Genomic DNA, 27,738 nt, shown 5'->3' on the forward strand with positions numbered 1-27,738 from the left:
TAAAATGGCTTAGTTAGTGTATGTTTATGAAACACCAGGGCTTGCTCCCCTTTTTCTTACTTCAAATATGCCATGGTGGCATGTTTATCCAGGTGTTGTTAGCTGAAGATAGATCTGAGATATCCCCACAGCTAGGTAATAAATTTCTCAGTTTAATATTCAGGTTTACTTCTTGCTCTCTGCCCCACCCCACACACAGTCCCAAGCTATAATTTTTATGTTTCAACCAAATCTTTGGGCCAGGACATGGCCCCATATTTCCCTAACTAATTTCAAAGATTGTAATTGCTTATTTTATTAACACAACCTTACACCTCACCCCTGACCCAAACATCATGCGTTTGTCTGAAGCATTTTTACTGACCAGCTATAAAGTTAGTTCTATCTTAAATGAAACTGAATTCCTTTACCTGAATTTGTGTGTTAGGAATTTATTGGGCTATTATCTGCTTTATATCACCTTGGAATATAGGATACTCTAAAGATGAGAGAGATTTTTTTCCTATCAGAAGATACCCAAGACTTAGTATTCTGAATCTGAAGTTTCTGCTAAGTGGGACGATGTAAAGGTTTCTGTTTCAGGTCCCTAATACAACAATTGTTTTGTTAGATAACTGGAGAAGAAACACCCAAGAGGTTTTGTGTTTTCTTGGTATTTTTTTTTTAATATTTTTTTTATTTTCAAGAGAGAGAACACAAGTTGGGGAGGGGCAGAGAGAGAGGGGGACAGAGGATCTGAAGCAGGTTCCATGCTGACAGGGAGCCCGATGTGGGGCCCAAACTCACGAATTGCAGGATCATGACCTGAGTGAAGCCTGATCTCAACTGACTTGACCACCCATGCACCCCAGAACACCCAAGAATTTTTAAGGCAAGAGAGACTCGTTCAAAAGGAGAGAAATGTTGGTATTGAGAGTTGAGAAGGGGAAAGTGACTGTATCCGAGATACAGAGAGAGTTGTAAAATGTCAGAACCCTCTTGCATGCAGCTCTCTTAATGAAGAATGACTAAGTGATGCTGTGAAAGACTAACCACTCAGCATTGCAGCCTACAGGGCAGTCCTATAGGTCTCGACAGCTGAGCCTGCACTCAATGAGTGGTGTAACCATGCAAGCTTATTGAGAGTGTCACTGGATCAGTGTCCAGCATACAGCAGAAGATGAAATGCAATAACATTATCATGGAACATAAGAAGATAATGACTGCCGTAACATAAAGACCAGCCCACATCCCATGCCCCCAACTTCTGGACAGATAGCAACTATATGCCCACCAGATCCTTAGATATTCCTAGGAAGGAAGATAGCTCTTTCCATTAAATACAACAAATATAATTCTGTACAACTCCATATGGTGAGTATTTGGTTTGTTTTAGGACAAAAGAAGCATGCTACTTAGTATGTGGAGCAAATTCATACTGGCTACATTAATATCCAGTCCTGGTCTCTGCAGCAGCTCTGTGGTTCTGATAGAAAATGCCATCATTCCCTGCTGGAATCTGTCTGAATCCTGTCAGCTCTTCTGACAGTTAGAAGCAGAGTTCTCATCTTTCACAGTTTCTAAAACCTTTTATATATTGAACTGCCCACTAAGTTCCTATTTTTCTGTCGATGAGAAATCTCTGAGTTCCCAGCTTATTTGCAAAACAGAGATAAATGACAGATACTAAGTTTAATTACTACTGAAGGTTTGGACACCAGCTCTGTCCATTGCCACAAGTCTTTTTGAAATTCCCCCAGATGCTCACAAATGGCACCCATCCAGAATTCTTTCCTAAGTTAACAACTTGGAAACTCTTTTACCAACCATAAAGATACTAGTGAATGTCCACTAAAAATAAGACTAAGCTTATTTAGTTAGACCTAGTAAATTTCACTCAGGTATGTGTGCATGTACACCAGTATTATATTTTAATTTACTACATGTGCTGTGTTTCTTCACATGCTTTCTGTACTTCTGTCTGTTCACATTCTCAATTTGGAGTATTAAATGTTACCTCCTAACTTTATGCTCTTTGAAAGGATTTTTAGTTCTGCTGTTAACAATCTATAATACTGGACAAGCACTTGCCCTTTCTGGATATTATTCATCCAAAACATAAAGGATTTTATTAAATTGTTTTTAAGAATCCTTATGTTTCTGACTTTCTGTAAGAGTAATTTGAAAACACTATGAAATATGATTAAGAAGTCAAGGAAATGTCTCTTTATTTTCTAAGGAGTTAAATAGTTAAATTAAGTTTAAATCTATTACTTTTGGAGAGAATATTCCCTTATAGACTTTTAATGTATTACTGGTAGCCAAAGGTAGAAGAATAAAATGTACTGAAATACATATTTTTAAAGAATACATAAAGTTTCAAGTGGCTTTACATTTTATTTGTGAGCCTAAATTCTTTACATGGTTTTAAATAGTGAATGTATTCTTTTGTAATAGAGACACGAATCCCTGTGATTCATGCAAAATAAATTTTGAAATTTGAAAGAATTGAGCTTGATTTATATAGTTGAGAGGTTACAGACTGACTGCCTTGTTTATTTTGCCAGAACTGTATTTCCATTTGGGAGCCAACATTTAAAAGTAAATAGACTTGGGGGTGCCTGAGTGGCTCAGTCGGTAAACTTCTGACTTTGGCTCAGATCATGATCTCACAGTTCTCATAGGTTCAAGCCCCGCGTCGGGCTCTGTGCTGACAGCTCAGAGCCTGGAGCCTGCTTCAAGTTCTGTCTCCCTCTTTCTTTGCCCCTCCCCTGCTCACATGCTCTATCTTTCAAAAATGAGCAAACTTCAAAAAAAATTAAAAGTAAATAGGTTTCATGTTGTAAAAAAAAATAGGTTTCTCGGTGTCATTTGAAAAATCACATTCTGGTAACTTTGGTCCCACATTTCCATGTAGCAATGATTGGCCAAAGCTAAATAGCAATTGTCCCTTTAGATAGGACATAGGCATGGGGCCCTCCTCTGGTTCCCATCACTTACACTTATACTGGACCACTGCACTCATTATGTTACCTGCCTGGGATTTCAGCCAATATGTTTACCCCCATTTGGTAAGACTCTTAATATTGAATTAAAATAAACTTTTCAGGGGCTCCTGGGAGGCTCAGTTGGTTGAATGTCTGACTCTTGATTTTGGCCCAGGTCATGATCTCACAGGTTTGTGAGATCAAGCCCTGCGTCAGGCTCTGTGCTCACAGTGCAATGTCTGCCTGGGATCCTCTCTCTCTCTCCTCTGTCTCTCTGCCCACCCCCATCCCCCCCCCCCAGGCTTGCTATCCCTCGAAATAAATAAACCTTTAACAAATAAAGAAAAAAACCCTTTTAATCTGGATTTATTATAAAGAATTGGATTTCTTGTCACCCAAATTTAGCATAATTTCTTCAATTTTTTTTAAAGTTTTTTTTTAATGTTTTTATTTTATTTTGAGAGAGAGAAAGACAGACAGAGTGCAAGTGGGAGAGGGGCAGAGAGAGGGATACACAGAATCTGAACTAGGTTCCAGGCTCTGAGCTGTCAGCACAGAGCCCAACGTGGAACTTGAAGTCACAAACCATGAGATTGTGACCTGAGCTGAAGGTGGACGCTTAACCAACTGAGCCACCCGGGCACCCCTTTTCAAGCCTTCTAAAGTGAATGAATATCAACCTTTGATTGGTATAATTTCCAAATAGACAAGAATTGCATTGTATGTACTTTATAGATATAATACAGAAAAATATTATTATAGTTTTTCAATTTGATTTTGTATGCCAATTAAAAAGACATAATATCTTCATTGTAACTTCATAAGCAACATTAAATAATAATTATAGTTCCTCAAATATTCCACCCTGACAGAAAGCTGTTCAGGTATCCAACCACTGAAAATAAAAGCTAAGCTAGATACACTATATAATATAGGTTGTGGTTTTAAGTAGAATCCTTTCCCAATAAATATATAATCCTTTTATAAAATGGAAGGAAAGAGCCTTTTATTAATATGAATTTACTATATGAATTAAATTTACCACATTTATTTTAAAATTATGGAGAAAAATTAAACTATTTGTTGATATAAAGATTTGAAATTAGAGGTTTTTAATAACAGGTTTAGCATCTGATTTATTTCTTTATTTGGTGGCAGAGTAGCAAGAAAATCCTGATTCACAAAGACAAGTTGAAACTTGTAATAATAGATTTTTTAAAATATATCTTTTCTGCTAATTTTACAATTCTTTTTATAATAGGAACTTTATTTTATAAACTTACAGCTTTACACATGTATAATTTTATTAATTTATAGCTTTATAAATTTAAAATTGAGAAATCCCCCCAAAATTTTTTACTCAAGCAAAGTCCAAAAAAAATTAATATGACAACACAAAGGCAAGTATTGCTGGCCACCGATGTATTAAAATTTAGTGAGTGACACATTTAATTAACATAACCTTGAAATGATAAAAATATATACAGGCTCAAATATTCAAATCAAGTGTATGCAGAATCTCAGCTCTTATGGAAGATAATAGGACTCATATGGTTTGCAAAATATTGTTCAATAACCAATTAGCACAAGATAAAAATACTTAGAGGATTAGCGAACATTTTACTTAAAACTAGGATCATTTTTCTTTTCCTTTTTCTTCCTCCTTTCTTACAATATGTTTAATTCTGAAAGAGAAATCTACAACAAGCTAAAGCAGGAAATTATCTTGATGCCTTAGCCATATTTGTGCTCTTTCAGCTAAGAAATCTCAGATGAATGGAGGAATAGGAAATAATGCATTGTGTCCATGGAAGTTTATATAGAAGAAAATGAAGATAGAGACCTTAAGGTAGATATTCCAAGCTTTTTGGAATTGCATTGTCCAGAAATTGTAAAAATACCTTTTGTTTGGTATTATAACAAATATTTCCCAGCCTCCTGAATAGGTCACTTGGCATAGATAATTAGTTTTTGGGGGGTTTCATTGTTTGTTTACTTGTTCTGTTTTATTTTGCTTTGAGATTTGGTGGTGATGCTGGAGATAACAAGACATCTTGAGATGTTCCTAACCAGATGTACAAATATGAAAATCACTTCACTGTGGTGTCTTATAAGGCTGCTTCCTTTTCCTAGTTCTGATTCAAACACCATCAAAAAGTTACATTGGCCTGGCCAGTAGATACAGTACGGGTTGTTTCAGAAGGCTTCACAGAATATGTGGTAGACATTTTAATTAATTTGCACTGTGAGGTTATGAAATCCAAGGCTTATGTCTAACTAGGTCATGTTGCATTTTCATTTCTTAGCACACTACATGGCCAGAATATGTGTTTGGTAAATATTTTTTAAATGAGTCTCTGCTACTATTTAATTACCTATCGATTTCATCTGTAGTATGTGAGAACTCAAGAGGTTTGGGGTATACACTAACCATAAGGAAGACAAATGCAAGCTACTCAGGAGGAGGAGGAGTCAAATTTGCAAGGTTTATGCTATACTTAAGCCAGCTACATTATGATGGGTAGCCCTTATTTTACCATTTTTAGATCAGTGCTTGTCATCATCTTAGAACTAAATGTACACAAGCCTCCACATTTGGTAAATGGATAGATTTATTACTATTCACTACATCGTTCCATAATCCATATAGTATGAGAAACTATATTCACACAGATGCTTGTAATTTTGTAGTTAAAAGGATAAAAGGTGAAGTTTTAAACAAATTTTAGGGAGCGTACTTAGTATACAATTCAAATTTCAAAAATAGCAGGCTGTTGTTGAAACAAATTTCTAGGCCCAAGATGGTCCCTCTTCTGCTTCTGTCTAGAGTGCCATGTGAGCAAACTGAAACTGAACTTCTGTACCCCTATAAATGCTCTGCTTGACCAGGAATGCAGTACATCCCACCAATCCCTAAATGCGAAGCCAACTCTACATCTTCTCACCCTAAACAAGGTTGAATATATGGCCCCAGCCAATCAAATATTTTCTATTTTTCTCTTCCTTGTTGGTCATTCTTCTCTTGTAAAAGTTTTCTGCCTTCCATCCCTTTTTGCAGTTCTCTGAAATTAGTCTGCCTTACCAAGTGTTCAATAGTTTGTATCACCTAAATTGTCTTTAATCATTTTTATCACTGTCAAAATAGTAAGAAGCACTAAATTATCATATGTATGTGAGATCTCAAAATCAAGAGATTATTATGTAAACTAATCACTAATATATGCTTTATGAATTTTCTAAATAGTAACCATGTATTAGTATGTATATATTGTTATTAGTTAATATATAGGCAATAAAACGACTGCAAGGCTCTATCCACCAGTATTCCCCAAATAATAAATATCCTAAACACAGGAACACAACTTTCAGGACTTTAGAGTCAAGCTTTGTCTCCAATAATATCCCCAAACTACCACTTCCTCTGTGAGGGAAAGGTGAACTGATTCCTTCTTTTGGCATATTGAAGGAGTCAACAAAATGTCCATTGCATTCTTCTTTGTGCTGTTTGGGCCCTTCTTATCATTATTTATTATACTCACCTCATTGTCCCATTTTACTTCCTTCCTCTACATTCTCTAGCCTGACCTTGACCCTTTTTGACCCCATTTTTCTACACATCCACAAAGGCACAAGTAAAATCCTCCCCCCTACTTCCTTTATGTTAGTTACAACTATAGGTGAACTAAGTATTAACTAGAATGGAAGGAAATTATTACTAATTATTTGCTAATATTATATTAAGGATATTTGTGTTTATATTCATAAGTTATATTGGCCTTTAATTTTCAGTTTTTATAGTATCTTTGTCTGGTTTCAGTATCAGAGTAATACCAGCCTCATAAAATGTGTTGGAAAGTATTACGTACTTTTCTGTGTTCTGAACGATTTTGTGTATGGTTGGTGTTCTTTCATCCCTAAGTGTTTGACAGAATTCATCTCTAAAGCTCTCTAAGCCTGGAGTTTCTTTGTAAAAGGTTGTTAATTAACTTTTGGGGAGATCTAAAGCTATTCAGACTCTTGAAATTTATTGTTATATCAAGGAGTTTGGAATTTCAAGGAGTTTGCCCATTCTGTTTGTTATTGAATTTATTGACATGAAATTGTTCATAATATTTTTTTACTGTCCTATTAATATCTTTAGGGTCTATGATGGTGTTCCCTCTCTCATTGTTTATGTTAATAATATGTGGCTTCTTTATTTTTTCTTTTGTATCTATGGATTTATCAATTTTATTGATCTTTCCAAACTATAGCTTTTCACTTGATATATTTTTTATATTGTTTGGCTAATTTCTGTTTCACTGAGTTTCATTCTTATCTTTATTATCTTCTTTTTTATGTTTAGCTTGGGTTTAATTTGCCCTATTTTGTAGCTCCTTAGACTGAAACTTAGACCACTGATTTTGTCCAAAAAAATTTTGAGAGGAAGAGCTGTGTGACTCCTCTGGCAGAACCACTGCATATATGTTATGACTGCATTCCCTTTTCCCCTCTGCTAATGAGATTGGCAGTGATCCATGCTGGAGAATAGAACAGTAGCCAGTCCTCAATTGACATGAATGGGAGGGAGAAGTAACCTTTATTGTCAAAAGATTTGGTTGTTGTTGGTAACCACTGGGATAATCTAATCCAGAGTTTCTCAATGTCAATAATGGGATATTGATATGATATGATATTAATAATTCTCCATGTTAATAATGGGATAGTATAATTCTTTGATGTTGGGGGCTGTCCAGTGAATTGAAGGATTTTTTTTTTATTAGCGTCCCTGATCTCTACCCACTTCATGCCAAAAGTACCCTCTTTCCCATTGTGACAAACATAATGGTCTCCAGACATTGTCAAACGTCTTCTAGAAGGCAAAACTCCCTCCCTGCCCCAGCTGAGAGCCACTTGGCTGATTCATGTACGACTACACATATAGAAGTAACAAAGTAAAAATGGAGCTCTATGTCACACTATACGCTAAAATCAGTTCTAGTGGATTGAAGGCATACAGATGAGAGACAAAGCTATTAAATAGGAGATAATATGTAAAATATCTTTATCTCTTCAGCTATGAAAAGATTTCCTTAAAAAGACATGAAAAACGTAATAAAATAAACAGTTAATAAATTTGCCTATATTTAAAATGTTCATGAAAACACACCTTAAAGAGAGTGAAAACATCAGCCACAGAGTTTGAGAAAATATTTGCAACACATATAACCAATAAATAATTAATATTCAGAATGAATATATATATATATATTCTTCCAAACCACTATTTACAAACTGGAAAAATGTTTCTGCAGTTGACGTCAAAAGATTATGGCTTATGTTTTCTTTTACGAATTTTATGGTTTCAGATTTTATATTTAGGTCTGTAATCCATTTTGAGTTTATTTTTGTGTATGGTATAAGAAAGTGGTTCAGTTTCATTCTTTTGCATATAGCTGTCCAGTTTTCCCAGCACCATTTGTTGAAGAGACTGTCTTTTTTCCCATTGTATATTCTTGCCTCCTTTGTCATAAATTAATTAATCATACATGCATGGGTTTATTTCTGGACTCTCTGTTCTCTTGATCTATGTGTCTATTTTTGTGCCAGTACTATACTGTTTTGATTACTCAGCTTTGAAGTATAGCTTGAAATCTGAGATCATGATACCTCCAGTTTTGTTCTTTTTCAAGATAGCTTTGGCTATTTAAGGTCTCTCGTGGCTCCACACAAATTTTAGAATTATTTATTTTAGTTTTGTGAAATATGCTTTTGGTTGTCAATAGGGATGGTAATAAATCTGGAGATTGCTTTGGATTTTATGGGGATTTTAACAATATTGGTTCTCCCAATCCATGAGCATGGAATGTTTTTCCATTTATTTGTGTCATTTTCAATTTCCTTCACCAGTGTTTTATAGTTTTTAGAGTACAGGTTTTCACCGCCTTGGTTAAGTTTATTCCTAGGTATTTTATTCTTTTTGCTAGAATTGTAAATCAGATTGTTTTCTCAATTTCTCTTTGCTACTTCATTATTAGTGTATAGAAATGCTACAGATTTCTCTATGTTAATATTTTTTTTTTTTTTTTTTGGGACAGAGAGAGACAGAGCATGAACGGGGGAGGGGCAGAGAGAGAGGGAGACACAGAATCGGAAGCAGGCTCCAGGCGCTGAGCCATCAGCCCAGAGCCTGACGCGGGGCTCGAACTCACGGACCGCGAGATCGTGACCTGGCTCAAGTCGGACGCTTAACCGACTGCGCCACCCAGGCGCCCCTCTATGTTAATATTTCTAGATGTGTCTCCTGAGGCAAGGGAAACAAAAGCAAAATTAAAATTAAACCATTTGGACTACATCAAGATAAAAAGCTTTTGCACAGTGAAGGAAATCATCAATAAAACAAAAAAGACAACCCACTGAATGGTAGAAGATATTTGCAACTAACATGTCTGGTAAAGTGTTAATATCCAAAATATATAAAGAATTTATACAACTCAGGGTTCCTGGGTGGCTCAATTGGTCGAGTGTCCAACTTCAGCTCAGGTCATGATCTCACAGTTCAGAGGTTCGAGCCCTGCGTGGGTCTTGCTGCTGTCACCATGGAGCCTGCTTGGAATCCTCTGTCCCCCCTCTGCCTGCCCCTCCCCCATTCATGCTGGCACTCTCTCTCTCTCTCTCTCTCTCTCTCTCTGTCTCTCAAAAATAAATAAGCATTTTTTTTTAAAAAAGGATTTATACAACTCAACACTAAAAAAACCCAGATAGTCCAATTAAAAAATGAGCAGAGGACATGAAAAGACATTTTTCCAAAGAAGACATACACATGGTCAAGAGACACACAAAAAGATATTCAACATCACTCAGGTATTCAACATCTCAAAGAAATGCAAATGAAAACAATGAGCTATCACCTCACATCTGTCAGAATGGCTAAAATAAAAAATACTAGAAATAACAAGTGTTGGCAAGGATGTAGAGAAAAAAGAACCCTCATTATTGATGGGAATACAAACTGGTACAGCCATTGTGGAAAACAGTATGAAGATTCCTCAAAAAATTAAAAATAGAATTACCATATGATCCACCAATTCCGTGTTGGGTATTTACCCAAAGAATATTAAAAGAGTAATATGAAAAGATATATGCACCCCTATGTTTATTGTAGCATTATTTATAATAGCCAAGATATAAAAGAAACCTAAATGTCCATTGACAGATGAATGGATAAAGAAAATGTGAGGAATTAATATATATATATAAAACATAGTTTATATTTTTAGATGTAATTATATATTTTACATATAATTATATATAATATATAATATAACATGATACATAAAATGTAAATATATAATATATAATTTACATTATATATAATATATAATTTACATTATATTATATATATTTTTTATATATATATACCATAAGAAGAAATCTTGCTATTTGCAAGGAAAGATCTGGAGGGTATAATGCTAAGTGAAATAAGTCAGAGAGAAAGAAATACCAAATGATTTCATTAATATATGGAATTTAAGAAACGAGGAAAGAAAAAAAAGGCACAAACAAAAAAAAACACTCTTTAATATAGAAAACAAATTGGTGGTTGTCAGAGTGGAGGTAGGTGTGGAGAAGGTTGAAATAAGTGAAGGGGATTAAGAGTACACTTATCGCAATAAGCATTGACTAATATATAGAATTGTTGAATCATATTGTATATTTGAATCTAATATAACACTGTATGTTAATTATACTTGAATTAAAAAGAAACAAGAAAAAGTTTGAACTACTCAATAGAAAAATGGACAAAATAACGAGTAATTTTACAAAAGAAGAATTTTGTATGAGTACAAGGCACTTACCAAGTTGTGAAATGCTAAATGTCATTACTAATCAAAAAGATGTAAATTAAAACCACAGTTGAGATAGATCATATGCATAAGATTTTAAAAGTCTTACTATCTGACAGAATCAGATTTAGCAGAATGTGAAGCAACAGAGTTCTCATCCTCTCCTGTAGGTGTGCAAATTGAAGCAGTCACTTTATTTTTTTAAGGGTAGAATGTATCTTAGTATTTAATAAGATATTACCCTAGCAGTATTTTTTTCTTTTTAAATTTTTATTTAAATTCTAGTTAGCATACATTGCAATATTGGTTTTAGGAATAGAATTCAGTGATTCCTAACTTGCACACAACACCCAGTGCTTATCATAACAAGGAACAAACAATTTGTAGTCATCATCAATAGACATTCAGACTGTTCATACATGCGTTTTATTCTCTTCCTGGGTGTATGCTAAAATTGTACCAACCCTTTGAAGTTATGTGTGACTATGTGACCAGTATCATTTCGAAGTGGGAAGCTTTAAAACCTGTGAGTGAGTGATCAAGTTTTTTCCCCCTCTTCCATGGCTACTTCCTTCGCTGAAGGAAGGTGATGTGGAAGAGACTCTCCTTACTCAACCCCCATCTAAGATGAAAATGTAACACCAATAACATACACTTTGATGTTTAAGCCACTAAGATTTTGGAGGTTGTACTAGTCCATTATGATTGCTCTAGTATCGCCAAGTAATGTTGAACATGCTTGTATTTATTAGCCAGCAATTCTAAGAGTTGGCATTTATCCTATTGATTCTGTACACAAAGAAGCCATTTAGAAAAATTCTTTAAAGGGGCACTTGAGTGGCTCTGTCAGTTAAGGGTCCACTCTTGGACTTGGTTTTGGCTCACGTCAGGATCTCACAGTTTGTGTATTTGAGCTCCAGCGCTGACAGTGAGAAACCTGCTTGGGATTGTCCCTCTCTCCCTCCCTCTCTCTGTCCCTCCCCCACTCACGTTCTCTCTCTCTCTCTCTCAAAATAAATAAATAAACCTAAAAAAAAGAACAGTGCTTTAAAGAACATCGCAGTAGTAGCAAAAAAGTGGAAAAAATGGAATATCTACCACCTATAAAAGAAGAAACTATAGTATATTCATACTGTGAACTCCTATAGAGACGAGAAAATTAATGAAACACATATAGCCAAATCCATCAACATAGATAAATCTCAAAGTATATTGGTTAGTATAAGAAGCAAGTCAGAATAGATATAGTAAGATTTCATTTGTGTTGAATGTAGCGTGAAGAGTTAATGGAAGTTATGTATTGTATTAGAACTTGTGCATAGATTGTAAAAATATAAAGATAACCTATGAAATGTTTAATACAAAATTCAGGACACTGGTTTTTCTCTGGGTAGAGGGTAAGAAGGTACAATAGAGGGAATTTAACTGGTAATAGTCTATTTCTTTTTTTATTTTATTTTATTCTTTAACGTTTATTTTTGAGAGAGAGAGACAGAGTGCAAACAGGGGAAAGGTAGAGAGAGAGGAAGACACAGAATCCGAAGCAGGCTCCAGGCTCTGAGCTGTCAGCACAGAGCCCAACGCGGAGCTCAAGCCCACGAAGTGCACGATCATGACCTGAGCCAAAGTTGGATGCTCAATTGATTGAGCCACCCAGGTACCCCTAATATTCTATTTCTTAACATGGGGGGGGGTGTAAATATGGGTGTTCATGTTGTTATTGCATTGTAACCTGTACTTATACATTTTATATTCTCTTCTTCATGTATTTTATATTTCACAGACAAAACTATTTTGAAGTCTTCGGTAATAATCCTGACACACGAGGACCCATAAAATAGGTTGAATCATACTTTGATAAGTGACTTATATAACTCCTTAAGAAAAGTCTGATTTTGTTGTCCAAGGACACTTGACGATGAATTGATTATATCCTAATTCTGTTTTGACTTTTGCAAGGTGTTGGGAAATTCACTTATTAGCTCCATTTCCATTTTTATATTTATAGAATAGCAGTAATATACCAGCTTATTTGAAGATTAATGTTTGCAAAATACCTTATACCTTCAATATAGTTCCATATACTATATTAAAATAATATATTAAAAATACACCTTAGCTTCTGACTAATGGAAATTCTCTGACGAATAATGGATATATTGGCAATCTAGATCATCACTGGCTTGGTTGTAAGTGATGATAAGAAACATTTAGCTTAATGGAAGAGATAAAAAATGATAGCAATTAGATAGATTTTTGAAAGCTGAAAGTTTAAACACATACCAAACTATGAAAACACTTTAATAGTGCTTTTTGCATGGTAGAAAAATTTTTCAGGGACATACAAATCCATAGGAAGAGTGTTTTCAACAAAGTACCAAAAGGCAACCTTCCTACTTAGGATGTTAGCGCTGAATGTTAAAATGCCGTGCTGCTGATTTTGGTTTTAACTCTTGAAGATGACAGGTAACCAACCGTACAACATTAGTTTTTCAAACGGTCATGAAAAAAAATATTGCCACTGCCAAAATCACAGATAAATTACCAGCTGTCCTTTTTTTAGAAGTGTATGAGGTCCAGTACAGTGCTTTCTTCAAAGGCAGGTCATTAAAGAGAGGAGATTGAATCAGGCATAAATGAAATTGGGGTTAGAGGACTGACTCCAGTATGGGTGACCACAGGTATAATGTCTAAGGCAACAAGACAATATCATGTAGGATCTGATTTAGAAAGCATACCTATGGGATGTGATGTGATGGACGCAAGCCCTCTGGTAGTAGTACCTAGAACATGGCCATAAAGTAATAGGGCCCTGTCTCTACAAAGAGAAGTTACAGATGAGGACAGAGTAGGCTGGAAAGCAGAATAGAGCTTGCTAGCAGGGAGGTAGAATGTAAATCTGAACACAAATTAGGCTAATAATCACAAATAAAAGATATACAATATAGCTATTTATTCCAGGAGGCTCACACTAAGAACATTATATTTTCATTTAGCTATGAATGGAAATTTGAATTGTGGCCAGACTTACATGATTCCCAACTTTGTATTGCACAGGGTTAAATTTTCAAGGTGAAGAATTTCTGTACCTGCAATTGGCCAGACCAAAGAGGAAAGGACTGGTTATAAAAGCCATCCTGTTTGCTATGCTACTTTTATAGATAGTGAAAAATTTTTATTTAATATAATCAAACTTTATGGAAAAATATAATTTCCATGGGACTACTTCTAACCTATATTTCAGAATTGTGATGGGTATTTTCTATTTTCCCTTCTAGTTTCACTCCTTCAGAATCTTCTCTGTACCCCCAAAGGCTGAAATCTAGGGGTTGCCTCAAGAGATGACCTGTCCTCTGACTACTGGATGGAAGCCCAATAGGAAGCTTCTGCAATAGGTTAGAGGGCAGGAAGAGAATGAGATGGGGTATTCATTCCCTATATTAGCTAGTCTTCAAAGGTATCCCCCAACAATTCCTTCCTTGTATATACATATCACTCTTGCTATCAAGAGTTGGAGATTATTTCTGTTCTCCTTGAATCTGTGCTGGCCCTTGACTAGCTTCTACAAATAGAATGTAGCAGAAGGGCAATTTGAGACTTCCAAACTCAGACCAAAGAGAACTGGAAGCTTCTATTTGCTGCCTCCTGGAATTTAGCCACCATGGTATGAGAAGCCCAGGATAGATAGAAGCCCAAGATAGATGGAAGAATCACAAAAATGAGAATCAAGCACTCTAGCTATATCAGGCACTTATTGACAGCCATCTGAGTGAGTCATTGTGGTAGCTAGTCACCAATATGGCACCCAATGAAGGTTGTTTCCCAAGCTTTGGGATGGTTTGTTTTGCAATAATAGATAGCCAAAACAGAAATTGGTACCTAGAGAGTAATGTGCTGCTGTAACAAAAACCTTAAACATGTGGCATTGGCTTTGGGATAAGGGATCTCACAGAGGTAATCAATGGAGGCCTGTAAGACAGTGAAGAAATTGTTGAGCCTGGAGCAAAGGTGAGTTTCTGCCCAATTATGTAGAGGGAGAATGTTTGACAATGCTGTAATTTGTGGTAACATGAGAGATAGAAAATATATCTAACAACCTTGTGTATTTGGCTCAGGAGGTTTCCAAACAAAGTTAAGAGTCTATTGGTTTCTTCAGGTGTATATGACCATTAATAGGGTGAAATGACTTGAGAAGAAACCATTTAACTTGTAAGCAGTATCTAGAATACAAGTCAGCAACACATTTTCTGAAATGGGCCAGATAGTAAATATTTTAGGCTTTTCAGGTTGTATGTTGTTTGTAGCAACTACTCAACTCTGCACTTGTAGCATGAAAGTGGACACAGACAGTCTTTAAGTGATTCGATGTGACTGTGCTCCAATAAAAAAAGAAAATTGACTGACAAAAGCAGGTGACAGCCTGTATTTGACCTGTGGGCCATAGTTGACCAACCTCTGACCCAGAAAAAACATTTTCAAATAAGGGTTTGAGTGAGTTGGAACATAAGTTATTCTCCTATTTATCTCTTCCAGCCCATATGAGATTTTCAGAGTAAATTAATACCTGGGGGCAAAGATAAAATCCAGAGTGCTGCCACATTATGAAGATCAGTTCAATAGTGCAGTTGAAAGACTGTTTAACCTTCATAAAGATTAAGGATTTGTCCCTTAGACCCTGTCAGCTAGACAATGGGATTTTTAAAAATCTTAAGGGGCTTGCCTTGTTGACCTTCTTTCTCGCTAGACAGTAAAGTTTTTTTTGCCTTGTAGGCCCATTCAGCTAGAAAAAAAAAGGATTTCAAGAATCTTAAAGGCATTGTCCTTACAGCGTCCTGATTCTAAGCCCTAAGTAGAGAGGAGTGTGTCTTTAAAATCTGTCATAAAATAAGGTATAGGTACATAGGAAGTCCAAACATTTTAACAGAAATTTTAAGAGCGTGGACTAAAAGGGACTGAGGTAGTACAAAATGAAAAAGGTCTCAGGTGTTAGTAATTTCCTATGAATAGGACACAAGCTAAGAAAATTACTCAGCAGCAAACACATCCTACTTCTTATAGAAAAGTAACAATAACAGAGCAGGCAGAGCCATGAAGAACCATTCTCAGGGAGTATAGACCTAATCAAGAAACATGGTGTATCCCTGGAGACAGAGGAAATGGTAACATGTCCTGCTAAATTTCAGAATTGTTTTGGGCCAGTAACTGCTATGTTATTTCAGTTTTACACTTTTAGAGTGAAGGTTTCTATTGTGCCTGCCATGTGTTTTCCTCATTATTGTATGTTAGGTGTGTATGGGACAGATAATTATTGTGTTAGTGTTTCATTTTTTAGTTTACAGGTGCTCCTGAGGAGCTTGAGGACTCTGTCTCATCTATATCTGGCTCTGATATAGGTGATAAGAGTTTTTGATATGAGCTGATGCCATAAGGGGATGGAAATTTGTAGGGTAATTGGGAGGTGTTAAGTGTACTTTGTACATGAATTGTTATAGCCAGAAGGCAGAGGCTGGAGTGCCTTTCCAAATTCCTCCTCCCTTTCTATATACATGTTACTCCTAATTCAAGTGGTGGAGTTTATTGCCCCTTTCCTTGAATATGGACTGCCCTTGTAACTAACTTTGATCAATCAAATGGCCATGAAATTGGTGAAATTACTGATTTGGGACCTAAGAGCCCAGGCTTTAAGAAGATTGGTGGTACGGCAGATCTGAGATGAGCTACTCAGATCCTACTTTAGAGAAGAACTTCTTGTTCAGCAGTGAGGAATGAAGACAACAGAGACATTAAGTGTCAGTTCCTTCAGCATCTGCCTCAGCTAAAGAGACCCGCCTCACCTCAGGTCATGCCTTTCCTGAAGACTAAGCAAAGGGATGTTATAAAAGGTCTGGACATTTTGCCTGATATGCAACAGATTTGCAGGTTAACCAACTGCATCACAGTTGGACTTCTTCCTTTGCCTAATCCTGCTTCTTCCACATTTCCCCCTCTCAGGTGTTGATCAATAATAAATATTCTGCACCCCAAAATTCTCAGAATCTTCTTCTGGAGAATCCAACCTATGACATATAGGTTCTACTATCTGACCCTTAGAATCTGGTAGTCTATGTTGTGAAAAGCTATATCTATATCGAAAGGCCAGGTGGAAAATACTCTGGTGGATGAATCCAGCTGAGTGTCTTGTTAATAGCCACTATCAAATGGAAACTATGTGAATGAGCCACCTTGGACCTTCCAACCCTGTTGAACTCTAAATGACTTTGGACTTCCTGGCATCATGTGGATTAGAAGAACCACACAGTGAAACCATGGAAATAGGAACAATAGTAAAATAGTTGTTTTAAACCACTAAGTTTTGGGGTGTTGTGTTATGCATCAATAGTTAATTGAAACATTCCCCAGCTGTCTCCATGCAAGTTGTGCTTCCCTACTGAGGGCCACATCTCTCTGGCAAATTTTCCCTGCAGCTACACCGTCTGGATTCTGTTAACTGGTAACATGTTCCCCATCTTGGTACCCCCAGATTATTGTGCATTTATTGTGAAGCTCATTATTCTTTTGTCTTATTTCCTATAAAAAGGTAAAGTATCTCTCAAATTTTATTAAATTAAGGAGACATGATTTCTAAATATAGGAGATTTAGGGGAGCCTGGCTGGCTTAGTTGGTAGAATATGTGACTCCATTTGGGGATTGTGAGTTTGAGCTCCATGTTGAGCATAGAGATTACTTTAATTATTATTATTTTTTTTTAATACAGGAGGTTTAAGCAGAAATCTTCTAACTCTCCTGCCTTCTTGCAAATTCATCTTATCTCTGGAAAGAGGTATGTTTGTGTACCTCTGCTATTAAAAATAGGCTAGAGGTAAGGTCTATTAATCTTGTTTTCTTTCCGTAAAAGGAAAAGCAAATGTTAAATGTCTTATCAAAAGGTTTTAGTCCTCAAGTAGGACATATTCCTTGGGTTCTGCCATAACCAGTAGGGTTTGACAGTCTGATGTGCTTTGAATAGACTTTCAAAAATGTGGCCTTAAACAAAAGCAACTAATGTTTAATGGTGGCTTTTTAGGGAACTTGTTAGGTGAATAAGTTTGGAGAAGGAAAGCCTTTTAAAGATTTTTCTATTTATTTATTATTTATTAATTAATTAATTTATTTATTTTTAAGTAAACTCTACCCATGAGGTAGGGCTCAAACTCATGACCCAAAGATCAAAAATTGCATGCTCCACTGACTGAGCCAGCTAGGCACTCCTCTCTCTATATATTTTTTTCTTTTTTTTAATTTTTTAATGTTTATTTATTTTTGAGAGAGAGAGAGAGAGAGCATGAGCGGAGCAGAAAGAGAGGGAGACAGAGAATCCCAAGGAGGCTCCAGGCTCTGAGCTGTCAGCACAGAGCCCGATGTAGGGCTCGAACTCACGAACTGTGAGATCATGACCTGAGCTGAAATCAGATACTTAACCGGTTGAGTCACCCAGGCACCCCGCTCCTCAATATATTTTTAATTTTTTTTATAAAATAAATAAAAATTTTGCTATCTTATATTTAGTCTCCCACCCTTTGTTAACAAGCTAAGATCAAGTTAGTCTTCTAATTGTTACACTAAACTGAGTATTACCAGTTTGGTAAATAAATTGCTTGTAAATTATCTACTGTAAATGACACATCATTATATTTGTGCCACCTAACGCTAGGCATTTTGTAAACTTTTGAGTATTTTTGGTAATGTGTGACTCAAATTTTTTAAGTTAATGTTGGGCTTAACCCTTTATCCAAGTTTACCCAGAACAGACTCAGTTTATGCCCACTGTCTCATTATGACTGTTATCATTACTATTGCTCTTTCTTATTCACAGAACTGTACTTTGGATAATACATTTTCTGGTATTCTTACCTCAAGTGGTGGTTATATCTAAGACAAAACTATTCATACTTAGAAAATAGTAGTAGAAATGTTTAAATATTTTAAAGGCTGGGTTTTTGTTGTTTTTGCCAAATAACAGGTCAGTGTCTTTAAATGAATGTGAGATCTTTTAAAAAGTTAACATGAATTTTTAAAAGAATCTATAAAACTTTAGACTTAATTGGTTGAAAATACACTTTCTCAAGTTGAGATAAGCTTAATATTAAAATTGTGTTCCATAAACTGACCTTTATAATTTTTGTCTATGGAATGTTTTCCTAGTACTTGAAGAAAACAAATGAGGTTTGAAACCACAAAGTACATTAAGGGTTTTCTTGATCAGTAGTTACATAAATTAGAGGGAATGTCAGTTTTATATTAATATTTAATAATAAGTTGATTAAATTTTGATTGAAAGCCTGTTTGTTTACATATTATGTAAATTGATTTTGAAATAAAGTTTATAGATTTAGATGCTGTTTACATTATTTCAGTTTCTAAGTTTACATATGCCACATAAATTTCGGTGCCTAAATGACATCCCCTAAATAAGTTTCAATTTGGAAAAAATAGCAAAATAGTAGAATTAGTGAGTAGGAAGTTTTTCAAAATTAAATTTTAACCTTTTTTCCCCATTAGCTTCATTCTCTTATAACTTAAAATGAAAAAGATCATATATGCCTACATGAAAAAAAATCTCTAAGATGGTTGTTCTCTCTTTTGAAATTGTATTTACTAGCACTACCCTTACTCACATCTATCTTTGATCTTTGCTTTGTGAGTCTTATCCGTATGAGCTGTACCATTCAGTCTTCCTTACCTTGCATATCAGGTATGAGATTGGTGTCCAAAATATACAAATATAGAAAATATACAAATTTTTCAAGCTCAAACAAAAGAGAACAAATAACCCGTTTGAAAAATGAACAAAAGATTTGCATCCTTCACCAAAGGATGTATACAGTGGCAAAGAAGCATATGAAAAGATGCTCCATTCATATGTTATCAGAGTAATACAAATTAAAACAACAGTAAGGTACCAGTACACATTTATTAGAATGGCCAAAATCCAGAATACTGACAACACCAAACACTATGAAGATGGAGCAACAGAAACTCTCGTTCATTGCTGGTGGGAATGCAAAATGGTACAGCCACTTTGGAAGACATTTTGGCAGTTTTTTGTTTTTTGGCTTTTTTAAACAAAGCTAAACATAGTCATGCTGCACATAAAAGTTCAATTCCTAGGTATTTACCCAACTGATTTGAAAACATGTCTACAAAAAACCTTCAAGTGAATGTTTTTAGTAGCTTTATTCATAATTATCAAAAACTGCAAGCAACAAAGATATCCTTCAGTAGGTGAATGATAAATTGTGGTGCATCCATACAACTGAATATTACTTGGTGGTAAAGAAAATGAGCTATCAACTTAGGTAAAGACACGAAGTATCCTTAAATGTATATTGCTGTCTTCTTTCACAGAAGATAGTCTGAAAGGTTACATACATTAGAATTCCGATTATATGGCATTCTTAAAATGGTTTATAAAGGTTAAAAATATACAAACAATAAAAAAAATCTAGTGGTTACTAGAGGAGAGGGAGAAAGTTCTAATAAGTGAAAAATAGTTTTTTATTAAGGGACTGAAATTATTCTATGTGATAATGGTGAATACGTAATAGTATGCATCTGTCAAAAGCCTATAGAATTTTATCACACAAAGAGGGACCTTAATGTATGCAAATATTTAAAAATTCGTCTAGAAAGTTGGAGAATCCCAGGTTGGAATACAGACTGTGATGAAAGAATCCGACTGTATTATAAGCGTATGAATAAAACTTCAAAGAAGGACATAGAGAGGAAAGGTGCTATGTAAAGAGCTGGAAATGAGTGGAGCCTATAATACTTAAGGTAAAACACTTTAGTTGATAAAGCTGTTTCCTATGGAGTATTAGCTAACAATGCTGATAATATACATATTTAATATGTATAATATAATATACATATTTAAATTGAAGAATTAAATAAATGAATGGAAGATGGTGGAAGCCTGGTTTCTCCCTCCTAGGTGGAGGTTAGAGATAAGCAAAGGGAAGAACTAGAATAATCCATGCTGTAAAACATCAGAGCTGGAAACACCAGTAGGAACTCATATTTAGCTTAATATAGATACAGATAGTTACATACAGAAATATTTCTATATTATAAATACATAGATTATATACACAATTACATTTTCTCAATCTGTCATTTGAGAGATCCAGAAACAATGACACCCTAGGAGCAACAAGTGTATTGAGTACCCAGATTTTGGATTCTACTACTGTTTACATGAGAAGAAACAGGGCTTCTTGGATCAATGGTTGATTCTAAGACTGGATCTGGAAATATATAAGATGAATCTGGAGCATTATGTAGTGCTAGAAAGTAAGGAAGTGTTATGGCCTGAATATCTGTGTCCCTCCAAAATTCATATATTGAAATCTAATTCTCAATGTGATGGTATTTGGAGACAGGGCCTTTGGGAGGTTATGAAGACAGGAGGGTGAACTCTTCATAAATGGAATTAGTGCACTTGTAAGAAGAAGAAAGGTAGTAGCTTGCCCTCTCTCTCTCTCTCTCTCTCTCTCTCTCTCTGTCATGTGAGGATACAGTAAGTCAGGAGACTAAACCCAGAAGAGGTTCCTCACCAGAACCCAATCATGGTGGTACCCTGATCTTAGACTTCCAGACTTGAAGAATTGTGAGTAATAAATTTATGTTGTTTATAAGCCACCTAGCTAATGGTATGGTACTGTATTGTAGCAGCCTGAACTAAGGAGTGCTCAAAACAAAACTAACAAAACAAAAACCTACATTGATGTGGTATGTTGAAGGGATAACAGAGCCAACTGAAAGAATTGCAAATAGCCAAAGCTGGAAAAATATGAGCAATAAAATAAAGGATTAGATTATAATCCAAAGTATAAGATAAATTCCCATGAATCCATGATGATATAAATGATTGAATAAATGTATAGGGAAGAAGAGACAAATCTCCTTTGCAGCAGAATTATAAATAACTTATGTAGATCTTTGCCTTCATAGAAGGGAGGTGTATAAACCCCCACTTCTTAAGTGTAGGAGATGTGCAGTGACTTTTTTCCTAAGAAGACAATATGGAAAGGAGGGGGAGGATGAGCAATGAGAAAACCTGACAAATACTACCTTAGCCAGGTGATCAAGGTCAACATCAATATCTATATTAAGTTATAAATCAAGGTGATGGTATGTGCCCTTGACATGATGTGATAAAATGGCAGTTTAACTATTATTTTCCTTGCTAAAACCCGTAACCCTAGTCTAGCTGTGAAGGAAAAAACAAAAAACAAAAAACAGACAAATTCTACTAGAGGAGCATTCAACAAAATACCTGACTTGCATTCTTCAAAACTGCTAGGGCCATACAAAACAGGGAAAAATCTAAAAAAAAAATTGTCACACTCAAGAACAATCTAAAAAGATATAACACCTAAACATCATGCAGTGTCCTGGATGGGATCTTGGAACAGAAAAAGAATATAAGGTAATAACTAAGGAAACTGGAATAAGGTGTGAACTTTAGTTAACTATAATGGTTCAACATTGGTTCATCAGTTCTAACAAAAGTACCATACTCATGTCAGATGTTAAAAATGAGGAAACTGGGGCGCCTGGGTGGCTCGGTTGGTTAAGCGGCCGACTTCGGCTCAGGTCATCATCTCACAGTCCGTGAGTTTGAGCCCTGCGTGGGCTCATGGTTCATGAGTTCGAGCCCCATGTCAGGCTCTGTGCTGACAGCTCAGAGACTGGAGCCTGCTTCAGATTCTGTGTCTCCCTCTCTCTCTGACCCTCCCTCATTCATGGTCTGTCTCTCTCTGTCTCAAAAATAAATAAACATTAAAAAAAAATAAAAATAAAAATGAGGAAACTGCATGCAGAGTGTAAATAAACTCTGTATTATCATCTCATTTTTTCCCCTATAAATCTAAGAGTGTTCTCAAAAATAAGCTCTACCTTGAAAAAAGTGTCTAGTGTAGAGTCTAACACATAGTAGGTTGATAGTCAATGATAGTTAGGAAAGGAATACCTTCATGCATTCAAGAATTGTGCTATTGAGAATAGAATAAGATGTAATAGCTTAAAATAAACCAAAGGACCCATCTTGTTCAACTTCTGTATAAAGAAGAAAGATGAGAACAAGAGATGTTAAGTGACTTGCACAGTGTCACGGAGTAATTGAAAAGTAGGTGCCTTCCCTAAACAGAATTGCTCAGCGAATGAGACCCCAAATTATTGGAGTATTTTTCTGTATATCTGTATAACAAACTATGCTTTCTAATTTGAGTAATTTTAATATACTGAAAGGGAAAAGTTGGTACCCATAGGCAATTTAGTTAGGGACCTTTAAGACAATCTGGTTGTACAACTGTAGACTTTAGATCAGAGGAAATCGGGTGCGTTCAGGATGGTATGGCCATAGACACAACTGTAGACTTTAGAAAAGGAAACCCTCTAAAATAAACTGACCATTAAATAATTGAAAATTGAAAGAGCTTTTGGGATGGAATTGAAAGCATATAGAAGCATGCTTTCAGATACTTCTCTGAATGAAGAAAAAAAACAGCATTTGTAAAACACATATTCTACATGTTGCCATGTTCATGATGTTGTCATGTTCCCATGACCTTGGGAAAACTGTCATTTGGTGGAGTTACTATGGGCTCATTAGACAAATTGAGGGAAAAAAAAACAATAAAAGCTTTTCTCTGGTAAGTACCTATAGTTAATGAAAGGTTTATCCTTCATAAATCCAAAGTTTGGAATGATTATGGACCAGGAGAAATTCCTAACACATGAATGAATCTCCTCACCAAAAAATTCATGGTTCAGCTAAGCCTTAATTGCTTACAGATGAAGTTATCTGTGGTATTAAGATAGTGATATTTATTTAAATATTTTATGTGTTACATATCTTTATTAAGTTTTGAGTCATTAAAATAATGTGGTCTTCTCAATAGTTTATAACAGGAAAAGCTCAACTAAGTCTAGGAACTTTGCTCCATTTCATCACACCCCTTCCACGCAGGTTAGAAATAGGTTTAAATGTTAAAACAATATTTTCATAAGTAAATGCCATTCTTCAAACAATGATATAGATAAAAATTGTTGGGGTGCCTGGGTAGCTCAGTTGGTTGAGCATCCAACCCTTGATATCAGCTCAGGTCATGATCTCACGGTTCGTGGGATCGAGTCCCGTGTTGGGTTCTACACTGTGAGCAAAAAGCTTGGGATTCTCTCTTTCCAATTTTCTCTCTCTGCCCCTCCCCTACTTGTGCACTCTCTCTCTCTCTCTCAAAATAAATAAACATTACTTATTTGTGAATAGATTTGATGCATAGGTCATTGATAACTTGTAGAAATATAACTGGTAGGGATGGTAAATTCTAGTTACCCCATATTTTTCTGATAGACATATGCTTACATAGATGACAGTAGTAATTAAATATTGCATTCAGATTCATACATATGATAGAGCAATGTTAAAGATTATTTGGGAATAGAAGAATGCTTTAAAAGAACAATAATTCAAAACATGTGCTGTTGAAGCTTTGGAATTAGACCATAAGTTGTTTAATTATAAAGAAAGAAACACACGCAAATTCAGGTTTTCAAATAATAATTTGTTAAAATTTTCTCGTGTAGAAGTTACTTTTATTCTCCAATTTTGATCAAAATATTTACTTGTACTCTGAATGCACCTATAAACTACATATGTAGTATTATATTTTTACACAGTTTAATTATTAAAGTAACTTTACACAGCTCATAAAATGTTTTTAAGGAATGAAAGCCAAAAGACTGTGAAGACATATTTATAACATGCCACTACACCTCTGTCACACTGATTGCCATCCAGTTAAGCAACATGCAAACAAAATTATCTTTTATAGAAGGGAAACAATGTATAGGAAATCAAAATGTTTTCCACTTGGTCATCAAGGAAGTTTCCTTCATCTGCTTTTTATACTATTGTTACTTGATTGTATATAAATACTATCTTTTGTTAAGTTCTTTTCACAATTAATTCAAAATCTCCTTAAAAAATTATTTATTCTGTAATTCAATTAATAAAAATTTCCAAATAATATAATTAAAGAAAAAAATCTAGAAATACTGAACTGCTGTCCTGCCATCTTGCATTGGGTAGATAAGTAATTTTCTGCTAAGATTGCTAGTGGCCGGCTCACAGAAGGCACAGCTGCTCAAGTTCAAGGAGCCGCAGGACATTGAGGGTTTCCAGGTGACCTTTAGGATGAAAGTGTACAGTTGAAAGGTGGCCATCTTTGGGTCCCCCAATATCTACTGCAAGGGGGGCAATTCAGGACATGCCTCAAGTTCACTATCGACTGCTTTTACTCCCTGCCGACCTTTCAGTTCCTTTCAGTTCCTGACTCCAGCATCTGCAAGATGTTGCGTCTCCATCCTTGGTCCTCCACCCCCGGTCCTTGGCCCCTGGAGCAGGGAGCCCCCTTCAGAGTGGTGGAACCCCACCCAGAACATCGGGACTATCCTCCTGAGCATCACTTCCCTTCTCATGGGACCCAGCACCTTCTCATTAGCATCATAGATGCCTCCTACTTGTGCTGGGTACCTAGGTCAGGGCCTGCCCAGGTGGGCGGGGCACATCGGTGGGTGAACCGTGGTGGCCTGAAGGACCCAGAACCTGGCCTTGTCTGCAGCTCCTGCTGGCAGGAGCCAGAAACTTTAGGTTCCCAGCTCCCAAGTGACCAGATTAATTTGTGGTCACCTCTTCTCTGGTTTGTTTGGAATCTAAATAAAATGGCTTCATGAGGAAAAACAAAAAGGTCACCTTTACCAAAGGGATTTTGGAGCATAGATCAATGGGAGGTCATGGCCTATAGTTTCAAATCTATTTGGCAAGGGTCAAGGAAATTACACTTTATTTACCAGTATTCGTAATTTGTCTTGTTAATTAGACCACAGTCTATTAAATCAGAGAAAGCATCAGTGTTGTTGGTTACTTATAATGGATTTTCATTTTTAGAGATTCTTCAAGAAGTAGGGAAACTTTCACTTTTTGCTCTTGGTATTTTTCTTATTAAAACAAAGGAACTGTCAGTGTCTCTTCTTGAACATAACTCTGATTATTTTAACTATTTTTCCCCTCTATCCATTTTGTTTTGATTTTTCTCCACTTAACTGCCTTTTCTCATTCCAAAGTTAGCTCTTCTAAACTTAAATATCTTCTGCAGAAATACTTTCTGGCTATCTGCCAATGTTTTCAGCACTGATATGTGTCAGCTTTCAGGACTGTTCAGCCTGTTGGTTTGTTTCTCTTTGAATTCATCTTTCCTCCCCCTTCTAATGGTTCCTGTATTATAAATTTCAGTTTGATTTTTATTGTGGAAGCCATATTCCCCACTTAACAGATAAATTAGAGAATTCCTTCATCCCCAAGAAGCCAGAAAGATCAAGGTACCATCATAGGAGTTTGATCATCACCTAAACTTGAGGGCAAACTGAGCAGAAAGGAGCTTCCTGGTTCCATTAAATTTTATTATTGCGCTCAATGAACCAAAAAGATTATTTTAAATTTTATTCAAGTAGGCTTTTTATTATTTTCAAAACCTCCAATGTAAAGTCTTGATTGAAGGTTCCTTAATTCACCCACAAACCACAACATGGAATTTTGCAGTAGCAGTAGCAACAATGAGAGCTCAGAAATTCCCAGATTGTTTTGATGACAAGATCTGAGTAGTTAGCATGTGGTCTGTTACTTCCAAACCCTTAGAACTGTGTTAGATTTGCTGAGCATTTTTATATAATCCCCAGAAATGGCTAAGGTAGGATGTGCTATCATAAAGTCAAAACATGTGTAATATCCAAGTTGTTCTTTGCCATTGCCTCATGGGATCTAAACCGGTTATTATATCTTTCCTTATTATTTATTCTAATGTTAAAGAAGACATTTCCATTAGTTGCTATATTTTTATGTCTGAAGAACATTTTGTCTTGTTTGGTATTTACAGGTAGCATGACATGGTGTGAAAGCTACTGGACCAAGTATTAGGAGACTGGGGCTCTTATCCCTGTTACATTTTGGCTCATTTGTTTTTAGCATACTTTTGTGTTATTTAGGTTGCTTTTGTTATAAGGAATAGAAACCCATCCTAGCTTATATAGGCAGAAAATAATTTCTTGGGAGGTTATAGGGAGATATAAGGATATATTACTTAAAATGTAGTCTGGAAAATCTAAAATATAAGAATCAGAGCAGCTTTTGGAATTCTAGGAGTAACAACAAATAGACTGTCTCATCAGGTGCTGCTTGTGATCATCCTTATTTCTTCCTTCCCACTCCCACTCTGGCAAATTTCAGAGAAGATCTATCTTATTGGTCTCAATTGGAGAATATAGGAGGCAGCTCTTTCTGCCCACGGGTCCTGTCCCCATGCTTTAATAAAATCACTTTTTTTTTTTTGCACCAAAAAAAGAGAAGAATATGGAAGAAGACAGATTATCTTGATTGCTCTAACCAGATTGTATCTAATGGGAGAAGGGCATTGCCCTTGAAGCAAAATTCAGGTGTTGTTAATGGAGGAAGAAAAAAAGATGTTGACAACATAACAAAAATCCAAAAGAATGTGGCAAAATAACAAATAGTTTATTCAATCCTTAGGCTTCCAAAAATATCACCCCATATTGCTATAGTGAGTTTTATATGAAATATTAGAGAGACAGCATAATAATAATTCAATTTCATAATTATCTTTGAACCGGGGGCCTCTTTCCAACCTGTCACTCTTGTGGGCCAGTCCCTTATTCTGTGCTTCTTAGACTATTGTTGCAGCTTCCTAACTGACTGCATGGCATTTAGTTTTATTTAGCATCCTCCTAACTGCTCCTCTGTAACTGTTAGAGGTATCTTTCTAGAATACAATTGTGTCTCTTGGAAACCATAGTAGTTTCAGTAATGTCTAAACGATACCTAATACCTGTT

At 35.6% G+C, this 27,738-nt stretch overlaps 1 long non-coding RNA gene across 1 annotated transcript in view; it reads left to right on the top strand.

Moving 5' to 3' along the window:
• Positions 1-27,738, top strand: part of LOC106981854 (uncharacterized) — a 65,473-nt gene that overhangs the window by 11,106 nt on the left and 26,629 nt on the right. Inside the window, exons 2-6 of the long non-coding RNA XR_008299324.1 lie at positions 9,241-9,397; positions 14,071-14,187; positions 17,548-17,613; positions 20,459-20,606; positions 21,343-21,438. This is a non-coding gene — a long non-coding RNA (uncharacterized LOC106981854). The remainder of the gene's footprint in view (positions 1-9,240; positions 9,398-14,070; positions 14,188-17,547; positions 17,614-20,458; positions 20,607-21,342; positions 21,439-27,738) is intronic.

Source organism: Acinonyx jubatus, chromosome B3, assembly GCF_027475565.1.
Source record: "Acinonyx jubatus isolate Ajub_Pintada_27869175 chromosome B3, VMU_Ajub_asm_v1.0, whole genome shotgun sequence".
In the NCBI taxonomy this organism is placed as follows: domain Eukaryota; kingdom Metazoa; phylum Chordata; class Mammalia; order Carnivora; family Felidae; genus Acinonyx; species Acinonyx jubatus.